We start from the raw sequence: 24,394 nt of genomic DNA on the forward strand, positions 1-24,394 counted from the left end.
AAACAAAATAGTATTTAATTACTTTAAAACCTTACGTTCTTTTATATCATACTGGAAAAATCAATCTGAATTCAAACTTTAAAAAAAATACAATTAACAGTCCTTGTACATTCAATATCAAAAAAGTAAAACTGTAAGTCAGTTGTCAAACCACTATTACGATTAACTTTGGAATGATGACCATGTGTTAGATGTTATACATAAATACAGATACCTACCAAACCTCCAACAGTCGTGAGCACAGCTAAGCTGACATGGGATCGTTTGGGATGAATACATTGAGGCTTTATGGCGGGGTAACAGTGATAATTTGTTAATTTAGAACACTGACACCTCTGATTTAATGGCTCTTATCAGTATCTTTCATTACTTTGTAATTTGGTAATGAACGTTGAGAATGAAAGCCATGTTGGTGGCGATAGGCGCTGATAATCGCCCATAAAATTGAAGATTAAGTTAGCTCCCAGTACTGTATATTGAACCGCTGGTTTGGATTGGTGACTGACAGCTAACAACCTATCCCCTACGACAACCTAGCGTTATTGTTGTGTGTACTACATTCCTGCTATAATGGGGACTTATGTTTTAAAGCTATAGTACAGGAATCTGACGACAATGTCATGGAAATGTAACAAGCTCTTTGACCCTTTCACATCAATATGTCCAGCGTCTGTCCTCCCAAAACGCTGGCCAGTATTGTCCGTGACTCGGACATGACCTTGTCCAGCGGTAAAGGTCACGGAGAATAATCAGTATGGGGTTTTGTTTCATTTCCAGTACAATATACTTATCACATCAAAGTTTGACGGTGACTTGTGACGATACCTACAATTACTGACAGGTGCGTGGATACGATGACTCATTGTAACTAAAATGAATCAGCAATCATACAAATATTATTTATGTTATACATCTACATTTGTACATCACTCCGACTTAAAGACACGACTGTAGATAAGTTATTTTAAGACGTCACTGACATTTTATCTAATTCTGATAGTCTCAGATACCGAAAGTGAATGATGACTTTATAAACCACAAGCATTGTTACACAAACTATAACATTTAACATTGTCTGTGCTCTTCTATATACACATCTATATATAACGTGTAATAGTATTTGGTGATTAGCGGAATCGTGTTCCTAAGTCGGCATCATCTTTATCAATGTGTTTCCTTGTGGAGGTAGCTATGTATATAGGCGTGAAACATTATGACAATTTCCGGTGCATCACAACAGTTTTCAGTATAACACAGAGTAAAAATAATCCATAACAAAAATATATTTAAAACTCGTTTAAGCTTTTAAAACACGAGAGTGATTCTTTTGAAGGGCTGGTTCCTCAAAGAGTCATTATCCGGATTTGTGGCGTAAAACTGTAGATCGCAGTGGAAAATGCACCACGGGAGCTCTGTGTACGCTATATATAATACGTTAGATATGTGTAACACGGCACTGCCTAATCACTTCGCGATGAGCCGCGGGCCACAAGTGCAACAAAAAATATTCCACTTCTATCTTTCATGCAGAATTAGCTTATGTGTATGAAAATCTGTACCCAAAAGAGACTTAATCAGACTCATTATAATGGCGATAGATGTTCTCTAGTACGGTAGTAGAGCCGTTGATGGAGGATGGTTTGCGACCATATTGAAATACTCTCGGTCAGGCATTAAATGTAAGATTTCTTTGTGTTGGGATTTCTCGAGTGAAGTACATAATGAGTTTTACTCATCATGTTTAATGATGTTCAGGTTACAGTGTACGATCAGCTTCCGGAGGTCAACCATTTGCTCAAATTAAAAACACCGTTGATAGTTTCATACATGGCAATTACTATTGTACAAAGGTATTCATGAAATTAAACTATAAGAACACAGCAGAACAAGGATATATATTATAGTGTTCCGCCTAGAATTCTGTAGCTTGTTTACAACTGTTATAGAAATTGCTAGGTATCAATAGCTTCAGCTGAAATGATCAGATTGAGCAATTTGTAATTGAACGTACATCCAGTTCTGTGTAATTTTCTGCATTGACATTTACATAAGGTGTTCTATTGAAATATCACTGTGATGTTATCTGAAGTTATCGTTCCCTAGATCTCTTAATCATTAGTTCGTCACCAGATGGTTCTGATGTAGTCAGAATAAATCATAGTAAAATGGGCAGTTATTTGGTCGGCTTGCTGTGATTCAGCAGGCGACGGTTATGCTAATAGCACATTACATCATTTGATAAAATCACAGACTCTTATTGGAATCCAATAAATATCATTTTAAAATGTTTTTGGTAAGTGTTTTTCAAATTCATAATTATCATAACATTGCTAGAAGCATTTAGATCAACTTATCTGAATATTCTGTTTGTTCACGTGTTATTCCCTCCAACTTGATTGTGACGTAACCGGATTCCTCTAACTTACGACCACTCCAGTCCCAGTTTACTATACAGCTCTGTTCCCTTTGATCTATTCTCTATCTTCCTCAGCATACAACCGAATCTGACAGAAAATGCGTTTGATAAATGTGAAGCATGCAATAATTTACTAAATATAAATTCTACAAACCGAATTAATTACGACATCAATCAGACGGTGAGATGGTTTCCTCTTGGGCTTAGTAGTGGTGGGCCCTGCGATAACACCACAAATAATTAAAACAAGGGACTACTCTCTTATTGATTTTCAGGGCTTTGTTTCTGAATTGGTGATTGGATGATAACTGAATACTATCATGAATTTGAATTCGATGGATCCAAAGTATTAGGCTTTTGAATAAACGGTTATTGCTGGCGTAACTCGCATGTAATGCTGGAGTATGGATGTGTTTATCGGCGGTTTTATCGTAATTGTTCCACTGATTTAACGCCGGCACTGTCCTGGTCACAAACGATGATAAGGCAGCAGTGATCACCGGACTGAATTAAGGTGAATACGATGCATTACCGCATTATTTGGCTTCCAAGACGTAATCTTAATGCCTCTTTTTCTCACTATTCCTTATTCAACAGTTGTAGCACTTTACAGAATGAAGCTGGAAAACTAGATTTCAGTCGGTAACATTAACAAAGGTATTTATGTAAAAGCTGAAGTTAGTTGTGTTCATTTTCAAAAGTCCATTTTTTCCGTTTACAGCGAAATTCAGATTTATGACTTCAGATTGAGGATAGTATCTGTTTGGAAATGTTTATCATTTTAATTGGTGCCATTTATAATAAGAATATGATACACATCATTAAAAGTACTTACTACTTTTTATAGTTGCAATGAGCACACAATGCTTAGATATACTCTGGTTCATATTGCATTGTGATTGAAGTTCGAATTTAATACAATGTACATAAAAACGAAAGAAATATTTCCCATGATTCGCCAGGCATTCTAGATGTATGAAGTGAATTTCTCATATGGAGAGTCGCTCGCTAAAAAAGTACACGTAAACCTTAAATTAGAAGTTGTAATATCGGTTTGGCTATTTACCTACCGTGATGTTTTCGTATCGTACTGTGAAATGTCCGCGATTAGTGTGTTAATGTTCTGAATGGAACGTTCGGTCAACAGTATCCTGGCAGCTACAACAAAAACGCTTATAAAGTGTAGTATTCACTTAGATAAGAATGTTATATTGAAAAAATAATGAACTTACATATAAAAGATAAAAGCTTAGCATGCTAAATATTCATATGTCCGCAGGTTATACAAGGAATGCATGCACATTCCTATCTTACATGAAACACATTCACAAACATATTCATCATAGTGTATTATATAATGCTTTCATGGGATTTATAAAATGCGGTTTACTATAATGAGATCAAACACTTGCGATATTGAGCTCTGTATCATATCAATGAGAAGGTGACCTGTTGGGCTGAGGAGTAACATGGTCCCCTGGTGTTAGATAGGGACATCTATACCTGACTGAAGCTGATAAAGGTGTGTAGTCAGACTGACAACACAGCTACGCTCAGTGTCTTCAGGTCTGACACAGGTAAAAGTCAGGCTTAACCCCTTAACACCAAAATTGTTAAGGTAAGCTGTAGTTCGTCAAAACTCAATCCTGGCCGAATTCTTACTTGCCTTCATTACAACTGCCCTTTTATCAATCCCAGCAAAACATTTCGGGATGATCGAATTTCTTTTTTTTTTTTCATTTTTGAGTGATCAAAGGGCCTTTTTTACCATCAGATGAAAGAAAATGATCACAATGTTGTACGGTTAAACTATATGTAGTTTCTGGAATGTGTTCATCACCAAAATGTCTGGATGTCTGTCAATCTGAAAATCCAAGAACATCTTCAACAACTCAAATAGAATAACGCCTTCATTTTTTGTTGACCTTTATTTTCACCAAAGTAGAACAACCATCCATATTGTACTATTGAAAAAGGGGAGTATATGTTGTCAATCTTTTATATCCTTTATTAGAATTGATCTTACTTTTCTCTTGATCTTTGGTTTTGTTCTTGCTAGTGCCAGGTTGATGTCGTCCACGTTTCATAGGTTCTTTGGCGTTAAGCTGCCATGATACTGTTTGCTAAAGAAACAGTCTCTATCAGTATCAATTTGATATAAATATAACAGAAAAGAGTATCCGAGATGGATGACGAATGAAGAGAAGTGAGAACATTTTAAAGTTAACACAGTTTTGTACTTCATGTGGAAGTCGTATCACAGCCTCTTGCACAAATATTTCATATGCATTCGTATAGGTTTTTAAGCGATGTCATTATTTGATTATTTAAAATTAAACAAAGCTGTAAGTATGGGATATGATACAGTTATTTGTTAGACGCTCCCTTACTATTGATTGAGTTCCATGATAACATGTATGTTAAGCTCGTTGACATGGTTTTAATGATGCGATATGTAGATACTATATATGCATTCATTATGTTTTAATTTCTAAACTGAATTTCATGTGTTCCTTTCTGGTCGTTTGTATACATTCAATTCAGAAATAATATAAACACAGTGTGATGTAGTTCAGGCCACGTTATAGAATGTCTATCAGTTTGCAGTTGAAATTCTAAACATTATTAAAATTCTACTTTTTCCGATAATTGAAGCGTATAAGCTTTCAGGGAATAGGTAATGGTATTACAGAAGGATGTAAATAGCTGTGTAAGGTTTACATAGATACAGCAAATAAGACAATCACCCGTTATCACGATATCACAATTAGCCTCCCTCGTCCTCCGGAGTCACTGGGTCTATACTCCCGATATTCAAGGCTGTTAGAATAAAGTAACTACACTACAGATATGCCAATCACTTAATTAATTATTCGTGTTTCTTGGGCACATAGTATCCAACATCATGTAGATGATAACTTATACAGTTTATATGTACATCAGTATATTTTCACTATAAAAGCTATACTTCATTTATCACTGATCGCATTCTGATTGTACTGTAAAACACAAATAATACATGACGACCACAAATAAAGTAATGGAATCTGTAAAATATATTAAACGTGTTATGTATAAAATTAACATGTTAGGAATCACAGAAAATGAGTAAGGCAGACAAGCGTGTCTACATACAACTGATTAGAGATTGGTGATCCACAGAGGGTTAATATAACGCTAGGGATTTCCCCGGGATCTCAGACGTAGGCATATATAAATATTTGTGATACAATGTATACGAAAACACGTTCATTACATGCTAGGCCTGCATGTAGCTCCCAGTGGCACAGGGCTAGATAACGCTCAAGTCTTCTCCAATTCTCAAACATCCTTGATACTCAGCAAAACTATAATCACACAACATGGCAGCCTTATTTTATCAGAACGCCAGAATCCTGTTGAAAATCAAATGTTCCACCCATTTGTAAAGTAGTTGCGGTCATATCTCATAACATACAAAGAATTCCAGTGTGCCGTTTAAAAATAGTTTGCACGGGGATCTGTAAGATATCAGATACACACCACAGTGTAACGTCTGATAATTCAGGGTACCAGGCTAGAGGATATCTGTGGGATATAGGGAATAAACCACTTCATAAAGTGTTTCACTATTCCATACAGCTGTTTCACCCGTATACATGTCTCTTAAGTGACTCTAGGGCCAAACTATTGATATAGAGATGACCGATATTTATACTTAAAAACAAAATCCCGAAAATATGGACAAGAATGTCCAAAAGAATCAAAATTTTAAGAAACTATTTCATTTCTACTTTTCAAGTTTAACAAATGAAAACCTTGTATAGCTCATCTGTATTTAATAGATTTTGATCTCCCAACAACCAAATACACACAATCACAAGTTTAATCTCATTCATAAGTAAAACAATACATAACCCATTACAGAGTGCTATTTCAAATGTTTCCATTTTACAAAAAATCATAACGTTTCATATTTCCACCTCGTTTCGTAATTCACCCATTAAGATATATGTAATATGTACGACTTGTAGTTACAGTGACCCTGTCGGACTGTTTTTATGACCACAGCCCTGACGGGACCCCAATGACAGCATGGTGTAGTTTACTACTAGTTGGTTGGTATTTGACTGCACTGGTATACACCGGCCCCTTTGATGTAATATACAGTAGCTCAAGCTGAGACATTATTTCACAGGGACAAACCGTATGTGTGGTTTCAGTGTTAATTGCTTGTTGTACAAATGGCAAACAAAGGTATTTGTCTCCTAGCGTTATTTACGGAGGATGCATGGCACTTTTACTACCCCGTGACAAACGACGTCGTACATTTGTAGTCGACATTGTCCTAGCTAGTTGTCATCAGTGCAGCGTTATCTAAACGTTTTAAACCATTTTGACCACAGTAGCCTCTTGTTTTTACCGGACAGACAATGATTCACATTGGTGCCACATTGTGTCGACGAGGATACGCTGTCGTCTGCTGGTGTCAGCTGAGCTTTTTATTAAATACCCGGATGTGACCTAATGAAACATCAGAATGTAGCTCATACTGCTTGTCTTAGTAATGGCTGGTCGACACGAATTTGAGACAATATATCTATGTCATGTCCTTGTCAGGAAAACAAGGCTTTAAAATGCCTACCTCATTACATAAATGTTCCGTATGACAACACAACATATTTGGAATCAAAACTTTCTTTTAACGAAATACCAACTTTTTAGAAGCGTTCTCGTGATAGATAACGATAGAAAACGGCGCACAGTGTAGAAAAAGAAAATGTTCGATGAGGGTTTTCCTTTTCGTCAATAACTAAGAAAATATATAGATGTTCTATCACAAATATAGTTATATTAGATTTAAATTAATTACAGGTTCAAAGCAACTAGAAAGGTTGATATTCTGATAACGGACGATGATAACTGCAGTATCGTTGAAGGACTTAAACCATATTGCAATACTCCATGCCTCAGACCGTCCTGTGGGGAGTAGTTATTATTTAAACATTATTTACCACATTTTAAGCGGAAATGACACAAAAAGAGTAAGCGGGGTTTTAACGTAACGATCTTTAACAGCATAAAACTAAATTACAACGGATAGCGTTATCTCTAAACGGTGTAAGTCTCTATCGCTCAATACACAGCGTCGATTGGCTGTATTTTAGGTCTCTGTATCTCGATAAAGAATAAGCCGGTATCCCGCTGTTTTTCCATATATTCCTCTAGTCCGTCTCCCAATAGACCATGCCAGTCGTTGATACACGCTCACAATTGATACATGTAATTTAGCCTAGCGATAAACAGAGTTATTAGATTAGACTGAAAAGGTCTCTTTTCTCTACACTAATGTTAAACGCGCATTACGAACCAAGCCTGGTTCATATCTATATAATTTGAAAGTAGTTCTCCGCTTCATAGAAAGGCTTTGCATGATAGTGCACGTGAATTACCATTTCTAATTGAATCTGTGTACACAGAGCTCTTGTACGTATCTTTACAGTTATAACGCGGTTGATGGTTCCTACCCATAGTGTAGCGAACGCAAGGGGACCAGTATCCTAGGCGCCCTTGCTATATGTATAAGACTAAATTTAAAGAAGCAACTGGTATTTGTTCAATCAGTGCTTTACTCACTGTAGCAAGGCAATTTGGAATAGGGAGACAATTGTATTAGTCCTATAAAACAATTACCGAGTAGTACAGTGATACCATAAATATCACTCCAGGTTATACCACCAATACAGATCACACAGTACTGGCAGTCTGGTGTTCGTTTTCAACTCATCGCCAATAGGTAATCATCAAACATATACTCTGAAAACGCTCAAATAATCAATTCAATGTGGAACCAAGCATCCTTGTACATTTATACTGACAATGAACAAAATATGAACGTTTTCCCATCTTATCATCGTATCAACTCAACATTTTATCGTTTCATCAACATTGGCATGTGTTTTAGCCAAAACTAGTTTATTCCATGCAATCTGTTTTTAAAACCATCATTTACAATCTGTGTTTTAGTTCTTACTTGCCTTTTTCTTATCCTGATCTTTGAGATGCAATTATTGTTTATATTCTGTCTGGATAATTGATACTTATGCATGACTTGTAGTTTGGTCCTAAATGACCTTAGTTGTCGATAAATACTGACAATGATATACTAATAACGCATATGCTTGAACGCATGGATTTTTTTTCTGAGTCACAGAAATATTGGCATTTAACAAACGATGGGTTGAGTGTATTCTGGTAATATTGTCAAGGACATGGATCTTACAGCGGATGTATCAGATAAGTAGAACTACCATTCATTCCAGAATTTCTTTATCCATGTTCTGCTTCTAATCCTAACATATATTCTTCCAATGATTAATAAATTAATTGATTCATTTCTATTTCAATTATGAACTCAATCTACAAAATAATAGATTTTGTTTAATGCAACGAATTTGTCACACACTATCCCAGATTCTGATTGTTTATGTTCCACTGTATTATACTGTCTGGCGTAAACGGAACATCACGCTAATTCGCACTGTCATCAAACAACTGCAGCAGTGGCCATTGGTCAGACTGACCGTCTCCACGCTATCGCCGGTATCAGACGATGCTACACCAGTGGCTCATTATGGACCCTCCTACCGATGGACCTTTATCGCTCGATCGTATAACAGACATTACTAATTTAAATCAAACTGATAAAGTATGCAGTTCAAAAACCCTCAGGTCACATTGACAGCCAGAACCAATTGTGGAGACATTTCTTGAGAGTATAACGTTAGTTTTTTTGTCGATATCTACATCGCTGAGGCAATCTTGTCAGGCAAATCCCTCTCTGTGATGGCCAATCCTAGCGAGCGCGATTGGGGTACTAATGCAGCGTTTGTTTGAAGTGGGTAATGGCTGGGGTCCTTGGCAATAGTCGGTAATAATTGAATGATGGAATTGCTGTATTTATAGCCAATGTTCTCTGGAATGGAGACACTGTTCTTATCTGTGGAAATGGTTTCCGTAACGTAAGGGTTTCATAACGAGATTGCAGAGCATCCTTAGTGTCTAAGATAGGGTAGGGGTCACGACGACAGGACCGGGGTCAGACACGGACCGTGTATTGTCGCCTGTTGCTTCCAGAGGAAGCCTTAGAAGCCTTATTTTATCCGTATTGCCATTTCCTTGTCTGAACAAAGCTTTATACAGTTGGACAACAATAACCTTGTACTGGCCACTTCTCATGAAAATTGCGCTTTGTTCATGATACTAATATTGATATGGTTTTAACAATAGTCTGTTTACCTCCCGTATTGAAACAACCGAAACATAATTGAAGACAAACTCAATTCTTTTCTTGAAATAATTAGTGTGACATCAAAGCGGATGTGTCTGATTGTCTCTATAACTCTATTACATTTTATGGCACAAGTACAACATGCCAATTTAGCCAACGTATGTATTCACTACGCGACTGGCATCATACGTAGTCCATTATGTAATATTTTAATGTGACTGAATCCAGTGTTTTTGAGGTATCTTTTACCCATACGAAAAAGGGTTTTCCTTTCGATAAGTCGTCACGCCTTAGTTCCTGAAAACCACCATCAGTTTCTCTTTATGTTCCATAACAAGTTTCATAAATCAGGTCAGCTGAACCACGTTATCTGTGAATAACTAAGTAGATAGCTAAGCTGATTTGTTTAAATCAATACACAACAAAATAAACTGTTTACTGCCAGAGAATCTACCTAACCATTAGGTAACACAGGTGTGACTATTTAACTGTTGTAACAATCTGAGCAGTTCTATACACAGATGGTAGCAGCTTAACTGAAACCATCCAGGCTACAGCACCATGTAAAACGCATAAAGTGTAAAATCGCCATTTAAATAACTAGAGAATCACAATTAAAGTAGTACCACACAAAGCAGGACTTATACCCACCAACACGGGGCTCGTTGATGTGACTAGTAGCGGGGGTAATCGTCTGTAATAAGTAAACAAGACCTGCCCCTAATCCGACTAGTATAATGTAGCGTTTTGTGACCTGTCCACGTATTTATCAATTGATCTTCATTCGAGTGAAATTAATTCTATAATAAAGGTTACGAGCGTAAACACACTTTTCTACACTAGGACGGGATACGGGAAAACAGTTATCCTGATGGGTGTAAAATATTGGCACTTCATTTCTACAAAATAGAATATTTTAATCTTTATTGTGATAAAATATTTTTCGATTAACGTTCATTTGATTGATAATTTATAATGAAACACATTACATATTTGGTAAATTCCATGTGTGGCATTGTATATGTGATTAATTCGACAAAGGGACATCCCAATGATGAAAAGTTTGCTTTAAAATAGTCATTACAATTACGATAAATATACTCGTCTGACCAGAGAAAAAAATATATCCTAATATCGAATGGTACATATAGTAATATCGAAGAAAAAATATAACCACCAATAGCTGAAAATATTGAATTTAAAAAAAACTTGGTCTTACATAGTGATATTATATTTTAAGGCAAAGCTTAGGTAACGCTTGGGTGTTTACTTACTGTACTACGGTAATCCCAACGCTATCAGTTATAATAAACTTGTGAAGTATGCTATCATTTCTACGCCATTACCCAGATCGCCCGCTAGATATCGCCCTTACCACGCTAATTCCATCATCACTTCTGTCTATTGTGTAACATATCTCATTTATATACTACATTAATTTCTTCATTCGATCCAAACCTACTGTTAGATGTGTTTCTACGTCCCCATTAGCATGCAGACACATGTTTCCAATTCTGCAATGAAAATGTGATATTTATGTCGATTTAATGGATTTAATGGTCTCTACGTTTGTTTGTCTGCTAAAATGACTTCATACATTTGCTTTCATATCGGGAAATTATACTTAGTTTTTCTTCGTAAAAAGGCGCTTCACATGAAAGCGCGGAGAAAGTATTTGTAGTATATACAATTTTGAATAATGAAAGCACTTATGCTTGGGAGTAATGCATTAGCGACGAGCTGGTTATGCCACTCGGAATTAAACGGGGAATCTGTCATACAACGGATCGTAACGCGTCTTGGCTGTCCACAGGGGTAAACCTCTCATATCTCTTATTTACATTATTGATGTATTTTAAGATATACCATAATGTTGTAGTACAGTGACCCAGATCACTTACAGAAAAAAGGGTTTTAGGCTGGAGGTCAATAAATATGAAGAAAAACAAGGACGTTCCTGAAGTTAAAGCGTCTATATACAAAATCATATATTACTATTATTTACAGTAAAGGGGGGTAATTTGACACTGCTGTATATTAAGGATTAACTAAAGAATACATTACATCTGGATGTATATGCCAAGTTTACGACTTAAAAGAAATATCGCAAGGTGATACATGTAACAAACGAAGAAAACAATAAAAGACATTATTTTTTTTTTTTTAAATAAGTTGCCTGTTAAACCCATCTTTTTTCTTTTATTGTTTTTTTCTTTTTCATTTAAATTTCGGCGGGAGTTATTTTTCTTACACTTTTCAGTTATGTATTCGCTCTAAATTCGATCAATATCAGACTATAACGCCACGAGGAGAAACTTTCACGGAATTGGTCACAACGGTTTTAACTCTCGTCACTTCACATCCACATACCGAAGGTACCTGGTTACGGTGTGTCGTAATGCACCCTGGGTAGTTACACTCTCTTCGTTCCGTATGAACGCGGGTTTCAATTAATGACAGCAATGTTTTCAAACATCACATATGTCAGGAAGGGACGAGGTCGCCCAGACATTCCCTAGACCCTATTCTGAATCTAGATAGCTTAACTTTGTCCAGGGTAACTGAGGTATTCCTTACACAATAAGTTGACAGTCATTTCGGAATATTTTGCACATCACTGTAAATGGCTCTCGAGTGTGTTTGTATCTAAACATTCAACACTGACTGTAACACTTAGCCACCAAGTCGTCCAATTATTGTTTGCCATGAGTCGCCTTAATGCTCAATGTAAAGTAAGCTGCATCATTTTAAGGGGACTAAATGTGTCATTATATATATAAACAATCACGTCAATTGTGCATAAACACATTAAATTGTTGAAATTCGAAATCGTGTTTATTAAACTTCAAACATTAAAGTTATCATTGATCTCGCTACTGCGATATCCATTTTAAACGTTTAAATCGTTTGCGCACCGGAAGTGAACATTCTAATAGATGAAAGTAGTTATTTGAAATATTTACGACATAAACGAACTATATATCATTGTCGTTACTTTTCTAAATGACTAGTGATTGTCCCTGGCAGGAAACACGACACCTTTGATTATGTATTCCTGCATCTGGCCAGACAGATGATTGGCCCATTTATCACCACAATTAGAGGAACATTTCCCTTTCAAACTCTCACCAGCAATAGATTTAACAATTGAATAAGATGTCAATTCCGCAGACGTTTACATTTATATTATGAACTTAAGTATTTACGTATTCAGTGGCCTATAAATCATAATAAACGGCAACATGACTATGTAAATACGTGATGATATCTGAGTTTTCATGTAGTCCTATTCATGTGTGATTTGTAAAAGATGCATGATACTAAAACAAGTCATTAGACCGAATGACGAAATGCAAATCTCTCTAGCATGACGTCACTGTCATTCGCTCTGCACGTGCGATACGGGTGACCTGTCATGGGATTTGGGATGTGATTTATGAACCATTTTGTTATCAGAAGATTCTGCGATTGGACTGTGTTGGTGATTATTCCTCTGAAGTTCTGGTTTTATCGAATTGTATCAACGTTTGTATATATCTTCAGAACTGCTATAAATTTCAAATTTTATATCCTGGTACGGTCGATGCTTGGGTTTATGTTGCTTTCCGTAGATGTTTGGGGGAGATAACCGGTGACCCATGAAGGAAACCTACCCAGAAATACATAAACAACATAAAATATACATTCTCTTTACAATACGGGTCACGCAAAGTGCATTAATAGCATCTTTGGAGAACTTTATCAAAAGTAACACTTAAAAATACCATAATAGCACTCTTGCTCACTCACTGTGCCTCATGCATAGTTCGGCATTTGGACTTTAGCACAGTGTTATTATCCTCATGTTTAAATATGCTCACATCAGTTGCAAATCCTATGCATCTGAGTGAACATTAATTTCAAAAGTGCTGAATTTCTTCATGGTATGATCGAATTGTGAGATCTTAAGTTATCAAATTGTGATAAAAAATGTTAATTTCTATATTAGATGTGATATTTTATTTCATGAATATCATGTAGTCTAAATAATATTTGTTTTCAAAATGGCATTATATAAATATCAACTTAGACGATAAAAAATCAGTTTCTTCGTATCAAAACAAGAAATAACAGAAATATTAGTAGACGTTATACGTAGCAATCATACACTATATACTTTTCAAATATGCGAAAACACTATTCGATTAACAATTCGCAAGGTCGGTGCTGACTTCGTTAATCTTACGATATGGAATTCGGAAGCTTTTACAAATCAAGATATTTGAGTGTTCCATTGTAAAGGTCATGACTTAACCACTGATAACGTATCACTAGCGTGTACAGATATGTACGAATGTTGGCTATATATTGTAGCGAAGTAGTAAGACACATAGACTGACAACTAAACAGTATGGCAAGGATTGATGGAGGAGAGTATGACCTGACGGACAAATAACGGGGGAAATCAGAGAAATTATACTCTTATGTTGTAATGAAAAAGGGGACAGTGCAGATGTCGTCGTCTGACATGAATTAATGACAAAACGTATGTCACTTTAGGTGATAAATGTACGTCAATGTATAATAATACCATCCAAACGTAGTGACAGTGCCCTGAAATCTTACATCATAATGATATACTTATGTTTATGATTATCTTTTTATTTTCTGGTACTATTTCATGCAGTATATGGGGTCCTCCAGTTATAAGTATAGAATCAGCGATGGTTTGTTTGTATTCAAAACATTAATTTTCCAATCTGAAGTTCGTTGTTTTGACATTAAATGTCTTTGATCTTCTAGCGTTTATCTTACTGGGAAGTTGTTACACTTGAGCATATACAACGTAACAAAACAGCCCTATAGATAGTGTTCCCTCTGGGGTAAGGGCACGCCCTGTACTGAACGAGTGTATATTGTAGGGCTGGATTAGCGGATCTAGATACAATCCGGGCCTGTTAAAATGTCGGAGTAACTAAGGCATGGGGTTTTACGCGTACTTTCACAACTTAGGCATGCTTTCCCTCGCCATTATGTGTAGTAGACATCTAAATACACCATAAAACGCCGATGCGTAGTCCAGCATATCTGCTTTATTAAAGTTAAGATAAATTTAGGTTTTATTGCTGATATACAATGACTATGGTAATAAATGAAAATCAATGTTTAAATATGTTTTAGTTTTCAGTGATGACTCTTATCATTAGACAGGTATGTCAGTGTAGAAAACTGGTTATCCACCGTTATAAAGCTAACAGTAGGTCTGGCTATGTCGTCGGTTATGATAAGGGAAAGGACATTTCTATCATTTAAGATTAAACTGTCTTAGATATGCTACTATGTGTAAACAGTCAAACGTATACGTATGGTAAAATCTAAGTTGATTAAAACTGAAAGTAGCTTTATCAATGGAATCCTTTTATTTACGTTACCGATAACCGTTAAAAGAAGTTTTCTGGCATATACAGGATGTTTGGTTTTCTATGTAAATGTACAAAGTCGGCAGTACTTTAACATTCTAGGGAGACTGGGTAACTAGTGGGATTGCTTTTTTGACATTCTTTTTGAAATATTCGTCTCGAGGCAAATTTAAAGTACAGCCATGTGCATGGGGTTTAATCGTCATGGAAACTAGTAGAAGGCTGGCGCGGCCATAATTAAAAAAGATGAGGATATATCAAAATAAGCAGCGGCGTTTCTGTGGGAAGAATCTCTGGAACACTTTGTTCTCCTTGTAATATTTCCTATTTTATATTGTGTGTACAGATTATAACATAGTTATGTTTCTGAATGGGAAGAGTAAACAAGACACATCAACTTGTTGGTGAACATAAGTATAAGAGATCCCTGAACTACTTGGGAAAAGTCGTCGTTACTGGTGACATATTTATGGTGTACCCAGTCCAAGGTGTTGAAGTGCACGGGACATTGTGGTACGTCTGATTGTTTCTGTAACTGACAATTATGACACAGGTGTTCACAAAGTTCACCTGTACCAACCAATCATAAGTAATGATACGTTGCACATTCTTATGACCGAAATACTATTCACATACAACAGGATGGTTAAGAACTTATCTTTATAACCGGGTTAGGTTTTTGTTTCTGAGATAAACGCTTTAAAAGGACATTTATATGACGATAAGGACATCATTGGCCATGCTACAATGTTATATTGCGTTTAGGCGACTTGTAAACCGCTAGTCTTTAAGCAATGTTGAGAGCTGGAAAAGACACCCGTCTTGATTCTGACACACTTGCTGTGTAACACGCTGTGCTTTTGTTACACGTTCAATAGACAAATATACATGTAAACCAAGTTGTCAGGATAAACACAGCGTTTGTTTCTGTCAGTATCAAAGACAATTCTTGTCAGTATCCGCTTCTCATTGTCATGGAAACTATTCCTGCTATTCTAACTGTACTCGGTTATTTCCTCATTGCCCTTGGGCAGACTGTACACAACTATGTAAGCATAGAGACAGCTTCACTGTATAACAGCATGCCTTGAGTGACGTTTGTAAGAATTGTGAACAAACTAGTTGAAGCTGCGACTGCTGTTATTCATTGTACTACAGTAGAATTCGGTAAGAAAGGAATAGCATTAACGTCATTTGACAGTGATGCTGATGTGGACAAGGGGGACTAAAGGAGATCTGTAATATTTATATTTGGTAATATACCTTTTAGGTACTGCTACATAAGTGAAGTATTAAAGTCTTTATATAATGTACAGAAATCATTTTGTAGAAAAAGAAAAAAAATCATAGGTCAAAGTATTTATCAATCGGTTTGATAACGAAATAGATTTGTGTACATTAGAATTATTAACGTGAATTAAAAGATTTAGATGGAAAATATTAAATTGAATTTAAATCAAACATCATAATTATATTGGCAACAACAAAAAACTAAATCATACATATCGAATTTGTATAGTGTGGTTTATATATATGTAAGTTAAGATTTTATCTCGTATCTATAAAATTGTCTGTACCAGAAAGTTGGATACAACTGACAGGCAATCCCACAAACATAAAATTGAAATATAAAACTAAATCTAACATAGAGGAAAAATAAACCCTGGCCGTCTTATCTTACCAGTACATTATTGCATAGAACTACACACATTACGATAATTACCAACACCACATCAACTGCACAGTGGCTCTATTTACGACTATATAACGTGTCCATCTCGCGTTTTTTAGGTGTGTAATACAGCATAATATATGGTGATTATTTCTACATACTTACAAACCTAATATAAACTGGTATCTAAATTCAGGCCAATCAGTTTTATACTTCATACTTGATATATATGCCTATAAATATTTCAGACCTATATGGCCGAACAAGACACCACGGGTACAGACTAGGTCGTTTTGTTCGGGTAGACTGTACACTACACACACGGGGCCATATTGTCGTGTGTTTAATACAATACAAAAAGTCGGCTAGGTTTGGGACAATCGTTAGATCGTTATCACCGATTTAATTCTACTCCTGTTAAAGTGGTGGCGACTGTAAGATTATCTCTGTCCAGACTTTACATAACACAGCCCTACCAGACGTGGGGTCCTCATGGTGTGGCCTGATATCTGAAGTATTAGACGTTTGTTGCTTTGTTCATAGTACGAATTAAGATTATGCAAAACTGAACAATTATATCTTATTATTGTATTTAAAAACGCTGACACGTCAACTTCAATGAGCAGATCCATAGCCTAAACACAGGAACTCAGTAGGATAGATTCCTGTCGCCACCGGCAACCTTATGCTATCTTAGTAGGTTTGATGATGAAACGAATAGAAACAAATAGAAATGCAGATGTGTAAACTAGTATCGCATCTAATTATCTGCTTAAGTATGCTTATTTTAAGCCTTTGTCATTTTTACATTGACATCGGTACCCCACTCTTTCACCAATATACAATAAACTTCGCACTAATTTAAATGTTTTCACAAACGAATTTTAGTGTAGGGTATGTTATTCAACATTTTCAGTTAAACCACTGCTAAACACATACATGTATTAAACTTATAAAAGTTCCGTCATAAGAATATGACATGGTTTGCACTAATCACAGTATAATCCAACTATCAACAATGTTTGGGAGATAAGTCAATCAAAGACACAGTATCTCCAATACATTCTTTGTGGCACAGGGATTCATCTGATCAAAGTAGGTTAGGTTTACTATTTGACTTCAGCAGTGACCCCTTGTAAGGATCTAGATAGACTGATATTCAGACTTGTTCATAGACAGTACTACAGAGCCTTACTAAATGCAGGCACTGTTCAAGTACTCCACTAAGTGTTTTTCAAGGCTCAACGAAAAAATAATAAATAAAATCTCTTTACTGCTAATAAATGTACTGAGTTGTTGCAAATGGCATATTTGACCAAAAAACATCGAATAATGTCATAATGTCTGTTTTAAATGTATCAAAACCTCGACCACCAAGATGATAGTGCACCCTACTAAAAATATATACCACACTAACTATACATCTGACGTATTTTAACAACAAGAGGAAACGGAAGAATTTGACTTGGAGAGATAAAGGTAGTTTAACCTCTCAAACTAATTGAATTAAGGAATAATGGTTATTGGGGCGCACCATCCCGGGCCGTGGAGGAAGTATTGGTTTGATTAGAGACCACATATGGTAATTGTAGGCCTTCAGGACCCTGTCAGGGTCTGTCGAGGGATGTCAGTGTGTTTCACCGGACATCCCCACTCACTACTTCATGTCTAATTCCAATAGTATAAAGCACCTGTATGAACTTATTAGGCGTGTTCACACCTCGTTTGAGAGCCAGACCTGGTTCTCACGTGCTTCAATATCCTCGAGTATATACAGCTTAATGCATCATACAGTTAAACATTATCTTTTAAACAAAAACATAATATCGTCAGAATTGATTTTTTTAATTGATAACATGAGACAACATCTTGGACCATTCTCGTGAACACCAGCTCACTATAATGAGTTTCCGAGGATAATCTTGCAACATTTCATAATCAAATGAAGACAGATATGATATACATGTATAATGTATAATTATCTTTTAATATTTTTTCCATTGCTATTTACCAATGATATCACATATTTTTTCTGCTCATAGCAAATTACATTTTTAGTTTACAGTTATACCAAAAGTGAGTATCTTTTGGGATTATGATCGGTCATGTTCTAGATCGAACAATAGTACTTATGATTGCATGGTTCTGTGAATTGTTACCGACCATTAAGACACTTGTCTCCTTGTTGAGAGGGCAGCACTGGCGCACAAGTATAATGAGGCTAACTGGAGGAGGATGTGTCTACTTCAGAACATGCCTCGATGCTAATTACACTCGACAGAGTTATTTGCAACCATTTTCAACATTAAAAGACCGTTTTGAGTCGGCTCTACTGACATCGGCATAAACCAGTCAATATATAGGTTCAAACCATCTTTTAAACTCGAGTTCAGAGACGGAAATCTATGTAGCTGACTCCTTGTTGTAGTTTATCTGCCTCCTAAATCTCCGGTCCGACCGATTACCGGCTACTATACTCCTTTTCATGTTTAGGGTTCTCAACATTCTCTGACCTCCTCCCCACGGAATCCGGCGCTCCTCCCCATCTCACAGGCGCCCTGTATACGTCAAGAGTCGCACAGCCAAGTGACAGCTTCATTGAAATTGCGGAATTAAAACCTTCCTTTATCTAGTTCAAGTTTTCTCAACTTATCTATAACACCTAAAAACACCAACCATGGGGCATAAATATCTACGGCATAGACAGGAACATGGAAACGGCACCAATACTTTCTACTGTCAGACAAACTATTCAAGTACAAACGAGAACAAACTATATGGATGGAAATAAAAATGAAACCCAGGGTTTCGGTGGATGAGTTATTGTAAAAATAGTAGCATTACTAAAGCAAGTATACCAGTTTTTGAAACGTGTGAAAATAACTGAGTGACGTTTATGTCTACTTGACCTTATCCCATCTTCAAAGCGATTGCCCTTCACAGTTATTAAATGTACGTCTGCATCCTGAAGATTGTGTGCATTTTCACGGGTTTTTATGCCATTCATTAGGATGTAAACAGCTGTTTTGGTTTGGTATATATACAGCCTCTCACAAACATGTGTATAACTCTAGATTTATTTACTTACTTTCCTATTTAAAGCTTTATCTGTTGACTTTCCATGAAATTGGATTGACTCGCCACCAAGAAAATAAGCCCGCTTGCCTACACTTGGGTTCTGAAATATCTTTGGATCGATCCCCTCTGACAGTCGACCCTAGTACAAGACCGATGACTTGTGTTTTGGTGAGGGCACGTTCCGCCTGGTTTTATGTTGCCTTGGGGTCTATTTTAAATTTCATGAATTACTTTTTTATCGACATCGACGGGTGTGATATTGGTATGAGCGCATGTGAAGTATGATGTTGGTCTTATCTGTGAAGCTGTAGAGATAAAAGAGACGTGATCGAAAACTAACAGTTAATTCTAGATCTCTCAAAGGAAGCGACAGCAAAGTCGCTTGATGTATTTGAAAACTTCCTCAGGAGCAAATCAACAAGTAGCGTTATCAGCTAATCGTTTATGTGATGTATAGTTATGATCCGAAATTGTATCATGAGTCATGCTCAGAATAAGTCCTCATATAATTAGAAATAAAACAACATTAAAATCTATTCATTGACATATCTCATTATTTCAAATAATGTTTTTTTGCTTTTGACTGTTAGTTATGTTAATTCTAGAATAAGATATTTCTAAAACATACCGGTATTAGTTTACATGGATACATCACCATCGATATTCCCCTGACCCGTCCACACTAACCTTTTGTGTGAACTATCACCGATGGAAGACCTTGTCTTTGGTTTTGGTTTCTATCCATGCCTAGTCCGTGTACCGTTACTTACAGGAAATTTTACTGCGATTGTTTTGCCCTCCCCCGAGCTGGGATATGTCTTGCCCAGACACTTACCATGTCTTGTTACCACGCTAAGGTTACGGGAACACACCCGCACTCTGTTTATTGTGATATGCACATTCATTGACGTGCATTGGTATTCGATCAGAACTCAGAAAAACGAATTAACAGCATACTCCTAGTAGAAGCCTCCTTAGGAACACGTAGTTCCTCTACATCGCTAAATGTTACAAATACAAGCTGTCAGCGATTGTTTATACTTCTGATAATTCAATTTTCTCTCCAAACAAGCTTTCGGATGGATTATGTGTTGAAAAATTCTGTGAAAACAGTCTTAACACATAACAATTCACATGCGTTCTCCTAGCCCTGGTTTGAGGTATCTTACGTATTGATAGAATACACGATCACAAGGAATCATGTTACGGTGAAGGTTATGTATAGATCTGGCTTGCTGTTATCTTAAATGTAGCAACTAAATTACTGAATAATATTTAAAGATATATATATAGTATTGTCTTCAGTTTAACAATCATATGACGTTATTATTTTCCCCATCAGCAATTTTGTTTGATGACTTCAAATGTGAGAGATTATCAGCATTTCGGAAATTACTAGGCGGTAATGATGCATTTCATTCTTCCCCTGTCATCTCTTGGGAGTTCCTGAAAAATCACACCATTATTTCAATATTTCATAAGCTTTGTTATTATCGATTTCGATTCTATCATTACTCATTCTTGCGCAACGTTAAATGCTATAGCTCTTAAATATCATTTTTCAAAAATTCCATCTATTTTCTAATATTCAAATACATTCTAAAAACGTGTGTTTCTAAGACCGATATTGGCAGGATTCCCCGATGTTTGCACGCAATATCGCTACGCAACACGCGACGCTAATGCATGCTCCTTTTCTATTCACTTAAAACAATACTGACGGTCACCGAGAAAACCTGTCCTGTTCTATATTGAACATAATTTATCAGTTTATTTTTAATTACTTTATTTGGATTAATTTCGAGTGTATTTTAAGTTGTACACATACCTATGTCGACTTAAGGTCGCTATCTAAACAAACAAAGTGGATACAGTAACAAGCTAACCAATCGCCACAGTGGAAGACGTTTCTGCTGAGAAATGTTGGAACGTAATGATGGCTCCCTTGTTGAAAGCGTGTCAAATGAAACCGGGCTCTTTGATGTTCAAAGCGTTCAATACTTCAACAGACGTATCGGTTACCTTACTAATAATGACTTTTAAAACAGATACCACTGCCTTGGCGTAGAATGATAAATTGAAGGAGTATCAGTTCAGCAAATAAAAAGAATGCATTCCAACATCGATTTCATAAGTTAAGTATTGGTTGTACGGACTACCTCTATATAATGTAAATTGTGAACATATTTGTCAATTTTCGTGACTGTCATTATAGCAATATCTTTTCAAATGATCTTAGCTATAAATAGGTACACGTGACCTTTACACAAGCAATCAGTGGAAATTACCTCTCGGCATATCGTTTAAACTTGAAGCATGACATACAGCTTCCGTGCACGGACACAATAACACCATTACGTGTAAGCTGGGGAATGCATGGTTTAGGTCTCTCGTCACGATTCCAAAGACAATTGATCATTAACACTAATGAAGCAACAATTTCAAAACAATCGTTCGCTGAAAGCTACTTTTTATTGGAAACAAAACCTCCTCACATGCTCAGCCGAATCTGCTGAAGATGTGTTTTTGAATTGCCTTCATTTTCTTGAGTGAATATTTTTATGAAATCCGAGTTTGAAAACTATTAAATTTCGCTTCAGCAATAACACGGAATTAGGTCGAGTCCCCTGTGTGTTCAATATCAACTGTCGGAGGGAAACTCGCTCCGACGTTAAATCTTCTAAATGCTTTCCACTTAACAATCTGTAGAACGGTTTTCATCTAGGATTCTGTTAAATTCTCTCTGAGTATTTTCGTTATGCATATCAGGATTTTTGTTTCAGTCTCCGAGCACGTTATGTAAAGGTGATCCGACACATTGATAATTTAATTGATATCAATTATGGAATACATAGCACTGCTATTTAACTGAAGATAATTTGAAAAAGACTTAAGAAATTGCATTAGTGATGGTCTCTTAATAGCGTATCACAATTTAGTTTAGTAAACTTATCCGTCAAAGTCAAATTAAAATAGAGTTATACGGCAATGCCTTTATTTGTTAACAAACCCCGTCAATAACTTTGCGATAACTATATTACCGACCTAATGTGTACTGTAATCATAGCGGTAATAAAAATCCTGTAAATATTGAGTTAATTCTTACCGATCACAACATTATAATATAGAGCTCAGACAGTTTGGCGTGCCGGGACAAAAGCAGTTACCCTTTCCTGATCACCTTGTCCCTGAGATAGCACGGGGATAGATAAGAATAGACGCAATAAGTGCATATTATTAGTCGGTTCAGGGCATGAAATGCATGTGCATTGTTGTTGTGACCACCACAAGGCTCCGGCTTCTTATGGGACTAATGAAGTGTGCTATATAAGTAAAGATATGCATATATGATATACAACATCAAAGGCGCCATGATTTAACGACCTACAATTAGTTATGTGGAGCGCTGATCTGGAATTGGAATTAGCATGTTGTGTATTGTTTAGGTTAGATACGGTATCATTAGATTTGTTATAGATGTTTGTCGCGCTTTGTTGGTAAACTTTAAAGGGATTTGATAAGAATTGTTACTCCCGTCAAATGAGTGTAACTCAGACATATGTCATTGTGCTGATTAGAGGGCAATTATACAGTAATCAGACAACCTGTATTGTTGGGCAGCAATCAAAGGAACAAACGTCAGTCTTTTGTCCACGACACCGAGACCTTCTGATGATAGAAATAATGTCGTATGACGAATGTCATATATTGAAGGATGTTTCAACTTTTATCATAATAACAAATGTTGCAAAATGATCAATAGCAAATCACTATCTTTAATGAAATGCACTACTAACATATGTATTGATATTTACAATTGATTTCCATCGTCCTATTGGAGCTACAAGTGCCGCTATTCCTATTAATGACGCAAGCGTCTCCGAGATCTGTATTGGTGACACAGTGGTCCGTAAGCTCGTATTTACTCAAATTGACAAGAGTTCGGGGTCTAGCACGCCCCTATCTCTTTCTGTCGTCGTACAAATCCTCCCTATTACACTCACCACATCGCTCTCTTACACAAACAGATTTAAAAGAGACTGTCAAATGAACACAACTATCGTGTAGGGTATTGTACAGGTTCAGAGTTCCTCAGTACAATACCTGGTCATTATTGTGTAAATATAGGGGGCGTCACCACAGCAGGGGCACAGTAAATGGAGGGGCGTGGTTGGGACAGGCTTGGGATGAATACGGAGGGCGGCAGGCTACCCGGAACAGCATTCTACCCATAAAACATTGGGGTGAAACAGGAGAAAACGATTCATCATGTAGAGAACCAGACAGGGGACAGTAAATCTAGCGTCAGACATGTTTTACAGAAACCAGTTTTCCAAAATTAAGTTCATAAATCATTAACCTGTATAATGATTCTAGTTTGCTGACATTAGGTTATCGTCAAACTGTAGACAATATATTATTTTCTGTGTATTAAAATGAAAAATGAAAAAAAAATGAAAGCGGTTTTGCTGTCTTTCTGTAAGCATGCCGCTGTTAAATCATACCGTTTCAATGAGTATAAGTTAATTACATAACTGTTATAAACATACAATATAAAA

General features: G+C 36.3%; 1 protein-coding gene across 1 annotated transcript in view; it reads left to right on the forward strand.

Annotated features, from left to right (window-relative positions):
* LOC138315012 (BMP and activin membrane-bound inhibitor homolog) overlaps positions 1-24,394 on the forward strand; it is a 35,164-nt gene that overhangs the window by 6,243 nt on the left and 4,527 nt on the right. The window lies entirely within an intron of this gene.

This window comes from Argopecten irradians, chromosome 2, assembly GCF_041381155.1.
Source record: "Argopecten irradians isolate NY chromosome 2, Ai_NY, whole genome shotgun sequence".
NCBI lineage: Eukaryota > Metazoa > Mollusca > Bivalvia > Pectinida > Pectinidae > Argopecten > Argopecten irradians.